The sequence below is a fragment of the Apodemus sylvaticus genome, chromosome 5 (genome assembly GCF_947179515.1).
Source record: "Apodemus sylvaticus chromosome 5, mApoSyl1.1, whole genome shotgun sequence".
Classification (NCBI taxonomy): domain Eukaryota; kingdom Metazoa; phylum Chordata; class Mammalia; order Rodentia; family Muridae; genus Apodemus; species Apodemus sylvaticus.
The window spans coordinates 34466492-34483937 of record NC_067476.1 but is presented as its reverse complement, the minus strand read 5'-3'; the positions used below and the strand labels follow the sequence as shown (position 1 = coordinate 34483937).

The 17446-nt window shown below is 36.0% G+C and overlaps 1 protein-coding gene and 1 non-coding gene across 2 annotated transcripts in view; one reads left to right on the top strand and one right to left on the bottom strand.

Annotated features, from left to right (window-relative positions):
* Positions 1-17446, bottom strand: part of Galnt13 (polypeptide N-acetylgalactosaminyltransferase 13) — a 604615-nt gene that overhangs the window by 542489 nt on the left and 44680 nt on the right. The gene's annotated exons all lie outside the window — the stretch shown is intronic.
* LOC127686578 (small nucleolar RNA SNORA17) lies at positions 14843-14974 on the top strand. Its single transcript, XR_007978185.1, has one exon. It is a non-coding gene; the product is annotated as a small nucleolar RNA SNORA17 (small nucleolar RNA).

Genomic DNA, 17446 nt, shown 5'->3' with positions numbered 1-17446 from the left:
ATTTATTCTTTCATTTTAAAAGACATTTCTACCATATTTCCTAATTGATTGGTGAATCTTCCCTCCAGTTAACTAATTTGAGTGTTTTCAGCCAAATATCAGATTTTCATTCCATTGATCCTCTCCTTGAATCAGTTTTCATTTCTAGTGTCTGCCATCCTTATATATACAACTTTCTTTTTCCTGGTTTCCAAGATCTAATTCATTCCTCCTATGTACTAAGTGGAAAAGTTAGATTCTTTGAGTTCTTCTTTTCTTTCTAACAAAATGCTACACTATGAATTTCCCACTAGTGGATATTTTGCCTTCATATCTGTTAACATTTTATATTTTCAAAATTCAATTTCTAAGTCTTGATATTTTTGTACATTACAAAGAAATATATTTAGTAGCTAATTATTTAAGGTTATTCCAGAACCACTATTAATTTATTATTATTTATTTGTCTAGAGAACATGTTTTCTTTGATCCAATTTTTACCCTGAATATATTAAACTTCTGAATATATTTTATCATGTAAGAGTCAAATTGATAATGACCATTCCATGTGCTATATAGAGTGCATATTCTCTAGTTGTTTTGGTTGTTAGATGCTTTTTCAATAGAATATTTGCTGTGCTGCTATGTTTTCTTTTTGACTTCTGTCATTTTTAACACCTTGAAATTTTACTTAGCCAAAATCCATATAAGTTTATTAATTTGAATGTTTTTTTACCATATATTAACTTCCATTTATATTAACCTAATGTCATATATACAAAATTAGTTGATTGCTTTGCTTAAATCTTATTCATCCATAGTGATTTGCTATTTGTTCATTAATCAGTGGGTCAGAGATATTACAGTATTTACTAATAATTGTAGATTGCTTCATTATTTACATTTAAATTGTTTCCATTTAATTTTATGTAATTTAAATGTACCTCATTACATACATGATTGTTTACCATGAAATAATGTCTTCTTTCATAATTAAGCTGGAATGTAATTGTCTTCATTAACCTGTTTATATACAGTGTTTGAATTTAAGTATTAATATAGCGAATACTGTTTCCTTTGAGCTTAATACTTCCAAACTTTCCCATTTTTCTTCATTTTACTTTCAGCTTATTTACATTCTCTGTGTCTCTGTCTCTCTCTCCCGCTTCCTTCTTCCCTCCCTCCTTCTCCCAGGCTCACTCTCTTTTGATCCACTGGAAACAGTACAGTCAGTCCATGGCCACATGGTCATGGATAATTAAGAAGCAAGCTAAACCAGCCAGATGAAGCAAGTCAGTAAATAGCATTCCTCAATGGCTTCTGCTTCAGTTCTGCTTCAAGGTTTCTATCCTGAAATCTATAGTGACTACACTCTCTCTAAAATGGACTCTAATGTGGAAGTGTGGATCAAATAAATCCTTTCTTCCTCAACTTGCTTTTCACCATGATGCCTTTATTAAAGCAATATGAAACAAATTAGCAGCATCATATACTTACTCCTTATCTGCCCACTAATTTTACTATTTTCTTCCAAGTTTTACATAGATTATAATTAACTATTGCTTCTATAATATTTTGCTTTTTTAAACTTTTAAATGCTTATTGAGAGTGTTAGTGGTGTATGTGTGTGTGTGTGTGTGTGTGTGTGTGTGTATGTGTGTGGTGTGATATGTATGTTGTAGGTATCAGAATTAGCATTTTTTTATCATGGTGCTGAAATTCAGGTAGTCAGGCTTGATGGGAAGTATTTCTAGGCCTTATATTTTGTTTAGAAAATTTTGGTAAGTTACAAATAAAAGTTAAAAAATTCTTGTTTATTTTGATTCTCTGATTCATTCATTCTTAGTGCCATATATATATGTGTGTGTGTGTGTGTATGTGTGTGTGTGTGTGTGTGTGTGTGTGTGTGTACAGATATACATACATACATACATATTCAGGTATCATACTCACTATCCTTAAAAATCTTCCTTGAGGGCTGGAGAAATAATTCAGCAGTTAAGAGTACTGGCTGTACTTCCAGAGGACCTGGCTTCAATTCCCAGTACTCACATAGCAGTTCATAACTGTAACTCCTGTTCCAGAGGATTTAACACCTTCATAAAGAAAGGCATGCATGCAGGAAAAGCATTAATGTACATAAAATAAAATAATTTAAAAGCGGTTGCTCTAGAGAGATAACTCAGTAGTTAAGAAGTGCTGACTAATCTTCCTGAGGACTGTGTTCAAGTCCCTGTACTCACGTGGAGGTTCCCAACTCTCTGTAACTCCAGTTTCAGAGGATTTAAAAATTTCCTTTTCCCCAAGGTCACCACACATACACACATATACACAGGCAAAACCACCCATACTACTACTACTACTACTACTACTACTACTACTACTAACAATAATAATAATAAATTTCCACTGAACATTTATTATAAATAATTTTACTACTTTAATACATTTTTCCATGTTTAGCAAAAATATCAGTCACTTTTATTTCTCTTTCATAGTGTGCTTTCCTTATAAGCATACAATTCTGACTAGAATATTTTATTTGATTAAGTTAGATATAATAACTCTTCAGACTGGATTCATTTCTTCATCATTTATTTGGATTTTCTACTCTAGACATCTCCAAACTTCTCTTTCTGCCTTTGGCTTGTAGAAGATTAAATAGAATCTACCTTTATAGTATTATGAATGTACTTATTTATTTTTAGCTATTTTTAATCTGTGCTTCAGGCTTTTGTTAAGGGTTTCTCATTAAGCACTCATTAATATTTCTATATTTACTTGGTATCATTCTTTGCTTTCATTTCTCCAAACAGTGCTTCAGCTCTGTTTGCTGTTTCACCACATTTCAGTTTGGAATCACAGATGTGAAACACACGTTTCTCTGAGATCATAAAAATACCACTTTATGCTGTGCCAGCCTTTACTTTGCTGTATTCTCTGTGAGTTTTGTGTTACACTTATTCTTTGATCTTTAAGTCCTGCTAATTTACATCCAAGCCAACATTTATTTTCTTCACCCATATGAAGCATACAAGTAGAGGCACTGTGACATTTGCTGCTGTGGTCTTCCCTGCAAGTTTGTCATGTGATCTGTTTTTATGGTTTCTTGCTCTCTACTATAATAACCTATGGATATATATATATATATATATATATATATATATTGTCCCCCTTTTCCATTTGTTTTAACAATTTTAATAGCAGTTAGTTTAAATGTTCTATCTGATAGTTCTGTTGTGCAGGTCGTATACTTAACATGGTTGAAATCTTTTTAGCTTGGCAATATTTCCATTTTCTTTCATTGTCACATTTTACAGCTCATAAATTCTCTCTGAAGCTGAATATCCTGTGAGGAACATTAGAGACTGAGTAAATAGTTTTTATGTTTTTAAATGAGAGCAGTTGTCCTTTGGTTAGCACTGGTGTTGTGAATTCATCTACCTAGCAACTGAACAAAGTTTGGGTTTTTTTTCTTACCAAAATTTCTCTGACTATCTATGCTTCAAATACCTCTACTAGAATCCTGTGTTTCAGGTGGGCAATAGAAGGAAAAAGGTTTTCCCCAGTATCTGTTCTACTCTCGAAGTCAAGTGTGATCTTCGAGTACTTCAGAGGTCTCTCTGCTTGTTCTTTATCTCTCCTTGCTCTTGTTTATTATTTGAAGATTGTCAGTCTGGCTACCGGAAGATTCTTCTGACATGTATTTTCATTTTTCTGATTTAGCTTAAATCTGAAATCTGACCCTGAAATTAGAAATGATGGAATCCTTACAGTTCCTTTACTTCCTAAAATCTACTTCTAGAGCTAAGAGATATTCTTTCCCTTTTCTTAGAGAAAACAAACAAAACAAAATAAAACAAAGCAAAAACAAAAGCATAAAAGAAAAACAGGGGATGTGTTTCAGCCAGTCTCCTTTTGGTTCGTTTTCGGTTTTGTGCAGCCTTGTTTATATAGTTCCAACTTTCATTATATCACGCAGTAGACTATAGTAAAATGACAGAACAATGTATCTAGAGTTTTATGTTTTAGAAAAATGCTGAAGAAAATCATAAAAATAAAGTAAATTAGAAAACTAGAATGAAATTATAAGGGATTTGACTTAAGAAAACATTATCCAAATTATTAGAAAAGGAATTTATCAGGCTAACCAAATTGATTTCTCTAACAAAACTAAAAGCAATACAAAAGGGTGCAATATAATACACCATCCCCTAAATTGATTTTGGTCAAAGTATTTTACAGAGCAACAGAAATGAAATTATAGCACTCCTATGACATTTCTAAGTATCATAAAGGGAAGAGTACATTGTTATAACATTTGATAAGATTATTTTCTTAGCTTTAGCTATAAGTTTGTGCTATCTTGTCATATTAGAATTAGCCACATTTATTCATTTGATTTTTCTCAGACAAGTTAATGTTTGACTACCTCCAAGCAAAGAACACTCCCCATCCCATACCACCCACTCCAAAACAATGCCAAGGCCCTACCCTGAACTCATCGCTCTAAGTTCTTTGGAGATAGTTGAAGAAAAGCAACAAACCCTAATGTCAGACATTCTGTAGTCACAAAAATAAACTGCAGGTTTCTGGTGAAAATACCTCAGTGGTAATTAACAGCTCTCAAATTTGACTTAAGAGGCTCTCAAAAATAGTATATCATACATAACACTAAAAACCTAGCAAATCCTTCCAGGGCTAGAGAATGATGGAAAGAGAACGTACAACTGCCATGTTACTAAAACAAAACAGCCCCTTACTCTTCTAAACACCTCTCCTTATACCCACATAGTCTAGGTAGACTTTACCACTAAGCAAGGAAGCACAATATAGAAAAACAACAGTCAATTGTGGTTTGTATTGATGTTGTTTGAATTTTTATATTAATTTTCTTTTCTTAAGAGAGGTTGTATCCAACAAGTATTTGATCATGTATTTAGGTGATCTATTTTAATTTTTTTTTTTTTAATTTTAACTGGTCAATAAAAGCTAGGGCCTGTGATTGGGTAGTGGAGGGGAAAGGTGGGATGAGATGACTTCAAGAGTGGGGGCAGGTAGAAGAGGAAGACAAGAAGGGAAGAGAGAGAGGACAAAAGAGGTGGAAGAGGAAGTCATGATGGAACAGAACTACATGGCCAGGAGAAACTGTAAGTAACAAACAAAGGGTCTTATAGTTGGAGAATAAGTTAATATAGTGTTAGATATGTCTAATTTAGATATATAATTATAACTATAATAACTGGATTCTGTGATCCTTTTATGGGTTTATTGGAGTCAGAATTTAGTATAACAAATTGGTGCCCAACAACTTTTTTTCTATTATATATATTCTTTATTTACATTTCAAATGTTGTCCCCTTTCCTGGTTCCCCTCCCTTCCCGAAAATCCCATAACCCATCTCTACTCTCCTGTTCCCCAATCAACCCCCTCCCGCTTCCCTATCCTGGTACTTCCCTATACTGCAGCATCCAGCCTTCCCAGGACCAAGGACCTGTGCTCCCTTTGATTTCCAAAAAGGCCATCCTCTGCTGCATATGCATCTGGAGCCATGAGTAACTCCATGTGTACTCTTTGGTTGGTGGTTTAGTCCCTGGAAGCTCTGGAGTACTAGTTAGTTTATATTATTGTTCCTCCTATGGTGCTGCAAACCCTTTCAGCTCATTGGGTCCTTTGTCTAGCTCTTCCACTGGGGACCCTGTGCTCAGTTTAATGACTGGCTGAGGGTGCCCCCTTCTGTATTTGTCATGCACTAGCAGAGCCTCCCAGGTGAGAGCTATATCCAGCTATGGTCAGCAAGCATTTGTTGGCATACATAATAGTGTCTGAGTTTTGTAACTGTATATGAGATGGAGCCCCAAATCCTTAAAACATGTTACAAACATATTGAATAATCCTACACAAAATAAATAACAGTTGTAGAGAAATTTAATCATACTCTGATAGAAATACTTAACAGACAGAACAGGACAACAATGACCCCCAAAAATAGAGTACATAGTGCTTTATTAACCTTAAATTTTTAAATGTTAATGAACAAAAAAACTATAGCTGCTAAAAGACACTAGGTTGTAAAAGAAATAAAAATCCTGCTTATTTTCAGATTTTAAGGATGTTTTAACATCAGAATAAAAACAGGAAGTGTGTTCTGCTGGGGGAGAGGTTATGCCTATATTTCCACAGAAAAAGAAGAGTTATGGGTTTGTTCCAACTTGATAAAAATCAGACATGACAAATGAAACTTCCTTGAAGACCTTGACTAAGGACAGAAAAGGAAAGAGATTGACAAGGTCAAGAGGATTAATAATACATATATGGTGTTGTATATGTCTCTGTACACAGAGACATAATTGAAACCAGCTGAGACTTAAATGTCAATTTACAGACAATAACTCTTATTGAGTAAAAAATTCACATAATTACATACCATTCTTTAGGATGGCATGAATGAAAATTTATATTATAGTTTGATTATTTGAACAAACTAACCTCTCAAGAAAGGCAGGTGTCTTTTTTTTACTGATCTCTCTTAATTGATCTATGTTCCATGTACATTCCATACAAATATCTTTACAGAATTATGTCTTGCTTGTAAGGTTTATATATATAGCAGAATGAAAGAAGAGAAAGACAGCATGAAAAGAATCAGTTTTTGATAAGTCAGTTATTTTACATATATGTATATATGTATATACATATATGTATAAGACCATATATATATATATATATATATATATATATATATATATATATACATACATACATACATATTCTTCAAAAGTGTCAGAGGTCATTATTAAAGATTAACTGACTATATGACATGTGTGCTCCTGATAGTATCCCCACTCCACTTCAAGAAAGATTTTGAGCACCATTTCCTCCAGGTGTAGTTGTGCTGATCATGGCAAGGTAGCCACTAGGCAAGAGTTGCCCTATTTCATCTGCAGACAAAAATACTTTTCAAAAAGGACCCACAGATGTGGAATAATAGACTGTTTAGCTCTGTCAATACAAGGGAAGCTAGTCCTTCATAATTCCAGCTTCACTTAAGGATTGTCTGATGGTTTTGGGCTAGAAGTTGAAGACAAATGCTCCAATGTCATAAGAAATTAGGGGCTTATCCAGCTGTCTCTACATAGATTTGAAAGCTATGCTTTTGTATTTCCTACATATTCAAGTAATATTTCATTCCTTTTCGGATATCTGGCAGAATTGAAGTCTAGTTATAGTCTCATAATTGAACTTATGTGGTTTAGCATTAAAGAAGGCATTTCAGATTGGAAAGGATGGATTTCAGATGGTAATATAAGTTAAAATCAAGATAATTTAGGCACAGAATCATAAACTCTTTAGTTAGGATAGATGGTAGATGAGTTTATCTAAACTGATAAATATGAACTAGATGTTAAATGTATATCATACTTTATAATTTACACAATTATTGTGGTTGTGTACAATTTATATCTGAAAGAAAGAGCCTTTTTAATTGGGAAAAAAGGGAGAAATGCTGTGGATTGTCCTGATGCTGTTTGAATTATGTTGTTAATTCTGCTCCCTCAATAGGGGTTGTCCCAAACAAACAGTAGACCACATGTACTCAGGTGATCTCATGTGAATATTCTCCTCATTTTAACTTGTCAATAAAGCTGAAGCCTGTGATTAGGCAATGCAGGGTAAACCTGGGACAGGAGGTCTTTAAGAGTTGGGGCAGGTAGGAGAGGAGAACCAGAAGGGAAGAGAGGGTGGAAGTAGAGTAGGAGGAAGGCACAACAGATCAGAACTGTATGGCTAGGAGAAACTGCAAGTAGCAAAGTGTCTTATAGCTGGGGAATAAGTTAGTACAGTGCTGGATGTAACTGATCTAGGCACATACTTTATAATTATATAGACTAATTGGGGTTGGAAATTACTGCAACAATCAGTCAAAAATGTGAAGTTATAGATCCCAGTCACAAGACATACATCTTGAACACAACTCCTGCGCATATGTCTTAGGGATCAGTACAGAAGAGAAAAACCGAAAGATTGTAAGAGCCATGATGTTAGGATGTTTGTTGTGAGATCCAGTCTTCACTATGACTGCTTAAACATGACTGCCTGAACACACACAACAATACTTACACAAATGATGAAAGCCCAAAAGGCTCAGTGCCACACAAGGAAATATAGGCAACTAATGTTGAGAGTGGAAGAAATAGTCTTCCATAGAATAGCACACCAAGTGATTATCTGCTGCCAATATATCAGCTCTGAAAACATATATACAGCCTGAACAAGTTGCATTGATACAAATAGGAGTAGGTGTGTACATCTGTATGACAACATTAAAGGAAGAGTTCATAATTTGAAAGAAAGTTTTGTAGATAAGAATTCACAGATTATTAAATCAATATCTATACCTGCAAGACCATAATTTTTTTTTGAGAACCAACTAGTCTATGTTATTTTTATGGCATTCAAAAAAGGCCAGTTTGTTACCTAACTACTGGCTATTTCTCTCTCAGTGTCCAGCATGTAACTCATGACAAACATCTATATTCTATATTTCTAGTAAAACTGGATCTGCTATTTTATTCTATAACTCAGTAAATATCAATAAGTCAGAAAACAGAAAGGAATCTGAGATTATCTTTATCCTTCAATTTCTGTCTGCGAACTAAGTTATCAAGTACCATAAATTATCTGCTCAATATAGCCATAACTTAATTTCTGTCAAATACTAATATGATAATATTAGCTTACATTTCTGACACAAACTATTTCAGTAGATTCCTGACTTTAAGTAGCTTCTTTAAATTTTATACCCAAGCAATCCGTCTTCAGATGTCACATAATCAATTTAAAATGTAAATCTACCACGCTCTCTAAATACACAACTGATGGTTTTAGAGATATCCGTAGTTTATGAAACAGTGTTGTGCTTTGAATATGAAATATCCTTCCCAGATTTATGTCATTAAACATTTAGCTGGTAGCCTGGTTTTAAGAGGTTTAGCAACCTCGAGACTTTGAAGCTTAACTGGAGGAAGGAGGTTTCTGAAAACAGATTGTGGGCTGTGTATTATCTTTGCCTCATGCCTCTTACACTCTATCTGCTTCTTAGTCTGCTTTGATGTGAGCAAGCATCTGTCACACACTTCCCTACAACACAGGCTCCTGAAACTTCACTTCCATAACCCTGAGGAACTGTATCACATAAAACCATATCAAATATTATAAATAATAAAAATCATATAAAATAATATTTAAAAATATAAGGGATATGTTTAGAAGTATAAAGTACTATTCATATTATATAATGAAAGCTGTTCAAATTTTCTTTCCATATCTTCATATTTTCTTTAGTTCAGAAGGCTAGACACAGATTAACTCTACTATAAGACTTAGTTGCAAATTTGTGTGCCATTGTTTAATTTCTTTAGTCTCTCTATGGGCAAGGCTAACCTCAGACACACACCTTTGCCTCTGCTGACCTCAGGATATGATCATTTAGGGACATTTGAACAAGATCAAGATGTAAATCAGGCCATTTTTCTTACTGGAATTTAGCATTATTGAAAGCTCACATAAGTTATACAACCTTCTACTTAAGTTATAGAAATGAAGATCTTGTTTCTTCATGATGGGAGCTGTTGTAAATGTTGAAGGCACTAAGAGTTCCTTGCCAAAGAATCATCTCACAGAATGCCACCTTACTATATCAAAGGCTCAAAGTAAACACTCATTTTTAGAAAAGTTCCCCCTATGTGTTTGAGGGTCTCTCTAAATAGGTTAGCCTCTGCAAGGTGAACTTCTTTGTTATTAATTCAAAATCAGGCAGCCATGGAAGCTTACTCTCTAACAGCAGTACTCAGAGGTTGAGGAGAAGATTGGCACATATTTCAGAGAACTTTGGGCTACAAAGTGAGTTCTAGGCCAGCCAACATTACAGGATTAGGCCCTATCTCAAACGTGAGAAAAAATAGTTCGGAACTGAAGTGGAAATTTCTGGTTTCTTCAACAATTCAGGGAAAGGTTAGGAACTCAAGTCCCATATATAAACATTATAAAAGCAATATACAGCAAACCAGTAGCCAACATCAAACTAAATGGAAAGAAAATTGAAGCAACCCCACTAAAATCAGGGACTGGACAAGGCTTCCCAATGTTTACCTACCTATTCAATATAGTACTCAAAGTCCTAGCCAGAGCAATTAGAAAACAAACAAAAATCCTTTGTCAAAAGGATACAAATTGGAAAGGACAAAGTTATAATATGACTATTTGCAGATGATATGATAGCATGCTTTAGTGACCCCAAAATTTCTACCAGAGAACTTTTAAACCTGATATACAACTTCAGCAAAGTGACTGGATATACAATTAACTCAAACAAATTAGTGCCCTTTGTCTAGTCAAAGGATAAACAGGCTGAAAAAATTAGGAAAATAGTCACAAATAATATAAAATAACTTCATATGACTCTAACCAAGCAAGTGAAAGATCTGCATGACAAGAACTTCAAGTATCTGAAGGCTGAAATCCAAGAAGATCTCAGAAGGTGGAAAGATCTTCCATCCTCATGGATTGGCAGGACAAATATAGTAATAATGGCCATCTTAATGAAAGAATCTACAGATTCAATGCAATCCCCATCAACATTCCAACTCAATTCTTCATAAAGTAGAGAGAGCAATTTTCAGATTCATTTGGAATAACAAAAAAACTTTTATCAACATTAAAAGAACTTGTGCAGGAAATCACCATCCCTGACCTCAAGCTGTACTACAGAGAAATAGTGATTAAAAACTGCTTGGTATTTGTACAGAGACAGGCAGGAAGATCAATTGAATAGAATTGAAGACCCAGAAATGAACCCACACTCCTATGGTCATTTGATCTTTGACAAAGGAGCTAAAACCATACAGTGGAAAAAAAGCCTGCAATTTCAACAAATGGTGCTGCTTCAAGTGGCAATCATAATGTAGAATGAAAATTGATCCATCCTTATCTCCTTGTACAGAGATCAAGTCTTAGTGGATGAAGAACTTCCACATAAAACCAGATACAGAAACAGATACAGAAACTAATAGAAGAGAAAGTGGGGAAGAACCTGGATCACATGGACACAGGGGAAAAAATCCTGAACAGAACACCAATGGCTTATACTCTAAGATCAAGAATTGACAAATGGGACCTCATAAAATTGCAAAGCTTCTGTAAGGCAAAGGACATTGTCAATAGGACAAAATGGCAACCAACATATTAGAAAAAGACCTTTATGAATCCTGTATCCGATAATGGACTAATATCCAATATATACAAAGAATTCAAGAAATTTTACAATCAAATAACCCTATTAATGATGGGGTACAGAGCTAAACAAAGAATTCTCAACTGAGGTACCTTAATATTTGAGAAGCAGCTAAAGAAATGTTCAACATCCTTAGTCATCAGGGAAATGCAAAAAAAAACAACCCTTAGATTCCACTTCACACAGTTCAGAATAGCTAAGATGAAAATCTTAGGTAACAGCAGATGCTGGCAAGGATGTAGAGAAAGAGGAACACTCATCCATTGCCGGTGGGATTGCAAGGTGGTGCAAGAAAGAACCCAGATGTCCTTCTACAGAGGAATGGGTACAGAAATTATGGTACATTTATGCAATGAAGTACTACTTGACAATTAAAAACAATTAATTCATCAAATTCTTACGCAAATGAATGGAATTAGAAAATATCATCCCGAGTGAGATAATGCAATCCCAAAGCAAGACTGTTGCAAGATATTTCCTATCCATTCACATTGAGGCAGTGAGAGGCCAGTGATTGGATGGGAGAGATGAGGAGGAGCTAAGAGAAGTGAGGGGCGTAGAGAAACTGGTAGACTAGACTAGCAGAGCAGAGGTGGAGACATGGATACCCAGATGGCTTCAGAAGTATTTCTCGTGTTTTGGAGAGGTTATAAATATTGACATAAGACTTTAATATTGTAAATTGGCATTATGTAATTGGGAGTTTTATATACATAAAGATATTTGGTCAACTATTTAAGTTTGAGAGTCATGCTTTACCATGGGATTTCTGCTGTTACAGAGTCTATGGCAGGGGTGGTAATCTTTCTTAATTATTATCCACTACACAACACATGTAATAAGCACTCACTGATAACTGAGTATTAGCCCAAAAGCTCTGAAAACCCAAAATATATTTCACAGACCACATAAAGCACAAGAAGGAAGACCAAAGTGTGCGTCCTTAGGACCTTCTTAGAAGGGGTAACAAAAAAATACTCTCAGGAACTAATATGGAAACGAAGTGTGGAGCAGAGACTAAAGGGAAGGCCATCCAGTGACTGCCCTACCTACATCTTCCCATAGACAGTCACCAAACCCTATTGTGTATGCCAAGAAGTGCATGTTGACAGGAGCCTGATATAGCTGTTTCCTGAGACGCTCTGCCAGAGCCTGACAAATACAGAGGTGAATACCCAAAAACAACCATTGGACTGAGCATGGTGTCCCCACGGGAAGAGTTAGGCAAAGGACTGAAGGAGTTGGGGAGGGGGGTAGTTTGCAAGCCCATAGGAAAAACAACAATATCAATAAAGCAGAGCCCCCAGGTTCTGAACCACCAACCAAAGTGGGTCCCATTGCTCTAGCTTCATATATAGCAGAGGATGGCCTTGTTGGGTATCAGTGGAAGAAGAGGCCCTTGGTTCTGTGAAGACTCGATGCCATGGTGTAGGGAAATTTGAGGGCAGGGAGGCAGGAGTGGTTTGTGGGTGGGATACACCCTCATAGAAGTAGGAGGAGCGGGTATGGGATAGAGGGTTTCTGGAGGCGGGGGAAATCAGGAAAGGGTATAACATTTGAAATGTAAATAAATAAAATAACCATTAAAATGAATTTTAAATTAAAAATATAAAAACAAAAAACCAATTCAGTTGTGGCATGTAATTTTTTTTTCTGGAATTTGTCTTATGAGGGAACATCAGATGTTTTTCTAAAAACAGATGCTTGACAAGGCACATGATGGAAGAAAGAATATAAATGGAATGCCAATAATGGTGATAGGATGCTCTTGTATTGGTACTCCATGCAATCTTTTGCTTCTTTGCTGGTCTTTGCTGGTTTGCTTGTCTCAGTTCTTTACTATGCTTCACTGGTCTTTCCACCAAAAATCTTCTGTCAGCATTCCAGCTAATTCTTCCTGCATCTGCTGACTCATGCCACCTTGTTGGAGGTTTGCTCTTTCTATTGGATCAAGTCACCACTCCTAATTCATGTTTATTGTTTGCTACTAAACTGGACAGATAGTGACCTGAAACCAAAGAATGAAATCATCTGAAGAAACTATTTCCCAACAGGTCCACAAACCCCTTTTCCTACTATCCTTTCTCGCCTACCTCTGGTCAATGGGCTACAAGAGAGGGTGAAATATTTAAGAACCCTAAATTAAGAAGTTTTTGAAAAATCTAAACCGCCAGGGAACCAATCCCAAAGCAACTTTTGCTTTTAGCAACATATTCCAACCTACTCACAAGTAACAATCATAGTATATATTATCTCAGGCACCAATTTGCTCAAATTCAGTGGATAATTTAGGGCATGGGACATTTGGGCCTAGCCTAGATGTACACTTGTCACTGACAAATGAAGTGTGGCCCTTCAGTAATATAAAATGAAAACTCAGATCCTTACTACAGCCACTGGGTTGTGCAGACTGAGTGAGGTACCTGAGGCCCTTCCTGGTTCCCATATTTGGTTATATGCCACTTTCAAATTAGCTATTGAAGAGAGAACATTTTTATTGAATGTTAGTCTCCCCTCCTGCATTCCTCCCCCCATCCAAGTCTCAAGTGGTTCTTACCCTAATAAATATTTAATCTACAAACATAGAGGTGTTTATAAATTATTTTGTATTTAATTTGTAACACTTTAGCATGTTGTTCCAAATATCATATAGCATTCTGCAACAATGTGAGCCACTGATCCAGAAACACAAAAGACCTCTGAGATTTTGTAAGGTCTCATACACAAGTGGTTACTATCAACTCACAAAGTCTAGAACACCACTTATAACGTAGCTAATGATAAAATTCAAAAGAAAGTTATTTGATTTTAATGAGTAAAATCTGTGAATAACATAGATATTAGATTTTAAATTTAACATTTATTAATAAGCAGACATAAAATTTATTGATAATGCTACACAACACTAAAGATATTGACCAAACTTTCTTGTCTGTCAGATAAAACTAAACTTCTAATTTCTATGAAAATAATTACTAATAACTATTTTTGTCATTTTATTTTAGTGAAAGAAGCTCCTTTTTAAGGATTTATACTGGACTAATAGGCTATGGTCACAAAGAATTCACAGGCTTATTTAAATTAAACTTTTACGTAACAAATGTGACGGTCAGCCTAGTTAATAAAAAGTTCATATTGCTAAAATTATGTTAATGTTACCTGTTTGCTACAACAATTAAAAAGAGGCAAAACGATGTTATTGTGGCATAATCACAAAAATAAAATATATATCTAACTTAAATATAAATATACCTAATAAGAAATATTTCAATAAAAAGTAAATTCACTTTTTGTCTGAAGATAGCGATGGACGTAGAGTATTCCTTGGTATTTATGGGGTCCTAATTCACCCTCTAGCATTGCAAAATAAATAATACACCAACAATTGAATGCAATCTTTCAGTGATTTAGTATTTTAAGAATATGAGCTATAAGTACTGTATAAAATGCTGGTTATCAGAAAGCCATTACCCAGATAATAGTGTTTTTCCCTTATTACTGTGTAGAGATTCACTCTCTGCAATAAGGGACACATTTTAGAAAAAGAAGTGTATGAAAATATTCTTTACCCTGCCCCTAGGGCAAGCAAGCATTGCAAATGTGGCTGCTGTGTGTCATGTGCTTCAACAGTTGGCAGAGAGGAGAGAGGCTATGTCTAAGCTCAATGTGAATATATGAATGAACATATAGTAGCTTCCATGGAAAGAGTGACCCTGAGATGATGACAGGTACAGCACTGAGCAGGCACTGAAAGGTTCCCAGGGCATGGAACAAGCCAGAGGAAACACTCCCCCAGGCCCTCTCTCCCCCCACCCCCACTTTCACCCTTTCACTGTAGGCATCAGGCAGGAGTGAGTCTAAGACAGATGACCCTCGCATGGCGCCACTTGCATTTGGGTGGACCCAAGCAAGGAGTGAACCTGAGATGACTACCAGACTGAAGCCATGGAGCTGGGACAGGGAGCTGCCCTGAGCTGACCACCAATCAGGCACAGTGCAGTCCTGGCCGACCATCCCCAAGATGACTTCTTCCTAGAGCTTAAGCAGGACATTGCACTTTTGAAACCACTCCTAAGATGAAATCAGACACTCAATGACCCTGGATACCACTAAGATGAGCAAGTAGGTGGTAGAGAAATGGAAGAGAAATAGAAAAAAGATGTGGGCACAGTGAAGAAAGAAGAACTGGAAACTCAAGGGTAATGAGGAATAGAGAGATGTGAGTATCCAGAGATGCCACCTCAGATGATTGTGCAGTTCCGGCTTGTGCTGCCACTAGAGTTCACATGTGAGTACATGGTCCTATAGCATCAGATGGTCTATTACTATCAATGATCAGATGAATGTCCATGGTCTGCGCTGCGTCCTGGGGACATGTTAATGCCTGAGAAGTGTGCAGAACTAGTCCCACATGTCACCTGGGCATCCTGGAAGAGGTGGTTCTGGGGGCATGAGAACAGGAGAACTGGCCCTACCCTCACTGACATTACTGTGAGAGCAGGCCCTGCATCTTGCCTAGACAGCACAGTAGAGCTGACCTAGTGGCAGAGGTACAAGCTAGCCAGCCTGAGGGTGTGAGTGTGGGAGAGCTAGCCCTACTATTTGACGGTGATGACATGGGGGAGGAAGAGATGCCCTCTCTACACTCACACAATTTACCACCTATAGAATTGGCTGTTAATTCTCAACAGCTGCAGCACTTTGTAGAGAGGTCCCTCCACCTTACCTGGGCAGCACAGTAGAGCTGTCCCTGGCCATGGGGGCTGCAAGTGAGCAGGCCCTAAGAGTGTGGGCATAGGGAAGCCTGCCCTGCTTCTTGTTGTAGTTCAGTGTCATGGATGAGGGAGAGATGCCCTCCTCCCCTTCCTTATTTATCCCTTATCCATCTATGGTGGGAGAACTGGTCAGTCTGTCACAGGGAACCACACTAGGGAAAGCAAGCTGTGCACCTTGCATAGGCAGCAAGGCAGAGCTGGATGTTGGCCGTGGTTTTTGGGTTTGTGGAGGTGAGCCACCACCCAGATCAGCGGAGCAGGAGAGCCAGTGTTCTGACCAGCCAGATTCAGAGCTTTAAGATGTCCTACCCCAACATCTACCCCATGGGAGAACTGCTAGAGTACACGAAGGGGTGCTTTCTACAGATATAAAATGACAGGATCTCTATGACACCGAGCAGCAGCAGGATATCTGAGAGGAATTGCAGGGAGGTTCAAATATCAATAGAGTAGCAGAAGCCAAAAGTCTTGTACCAGATCAACCAGTCATTACAATGAACATTTGCAAGAAAAGAAGTTTGGACAAAAGGATATAATGTGGAACACTACAGCATCCACAGATTTTCTTTTTTTTGTGGGGGAGACTGAAAAGGTGGATAGCAAGTATAAAGGGAGAGGGAGATGAGTGGAATTGAAAAAGTTAAGTATCTATCCCTTTCTCTGATAGTCATGCCATTAGATTTAAATATTGTTTTATAATACTATTGCAGCAGAAAAAATACTAAGACATGAATAAATTATATCAAGAACAAAGAAATCAAAGGAAGACAAAAGACTTTCTATTCAACAACATTAAAAGAAAACTAAGAAGTTTATTATGAAATAACTGAAAATACTTGAATGCTTGTGAAAGAATAGCATCTTGTTCATATTAATTTTTATGTAATAATTCTTAGGTTCCAAATGAATATGCAATAGTATTTTTTGTATATATAAACAAGCACTGAGTTTAGATTAGTAAAAAATAAAATTATAAAGTATATAAATTTTAAACTTTATAATGAAAACAAAATTAGACATCTACATTTTTATCAAGTTACCAAATCAGCTTTAAAATGTATGAAAATACTTCAAAATAGATGTATACGTATATAAGCTAATTTCTCAAATATGAAAATTATCATAAATCAGTTTATATGCAAATAATATGAAAGTATAGAAGTAATATAAAATCTATGGTTCTCTTAGATGTATGAAATCTTATTTCACTAACTTTTTTTGGATTTAACTTTCTTGGATTACAATATTCTACAATAGTTCCAGAAGGAAAGGAATGGTTTTAGAAAATTCAAATGCTAAGTCATACTTTTTTAATCCTGAGTAATTACATATGATCATTCCTATATAAGGAATGATCCAACACATTTTTAGAAAGTAAAAATTTTGCATCCTGCAATG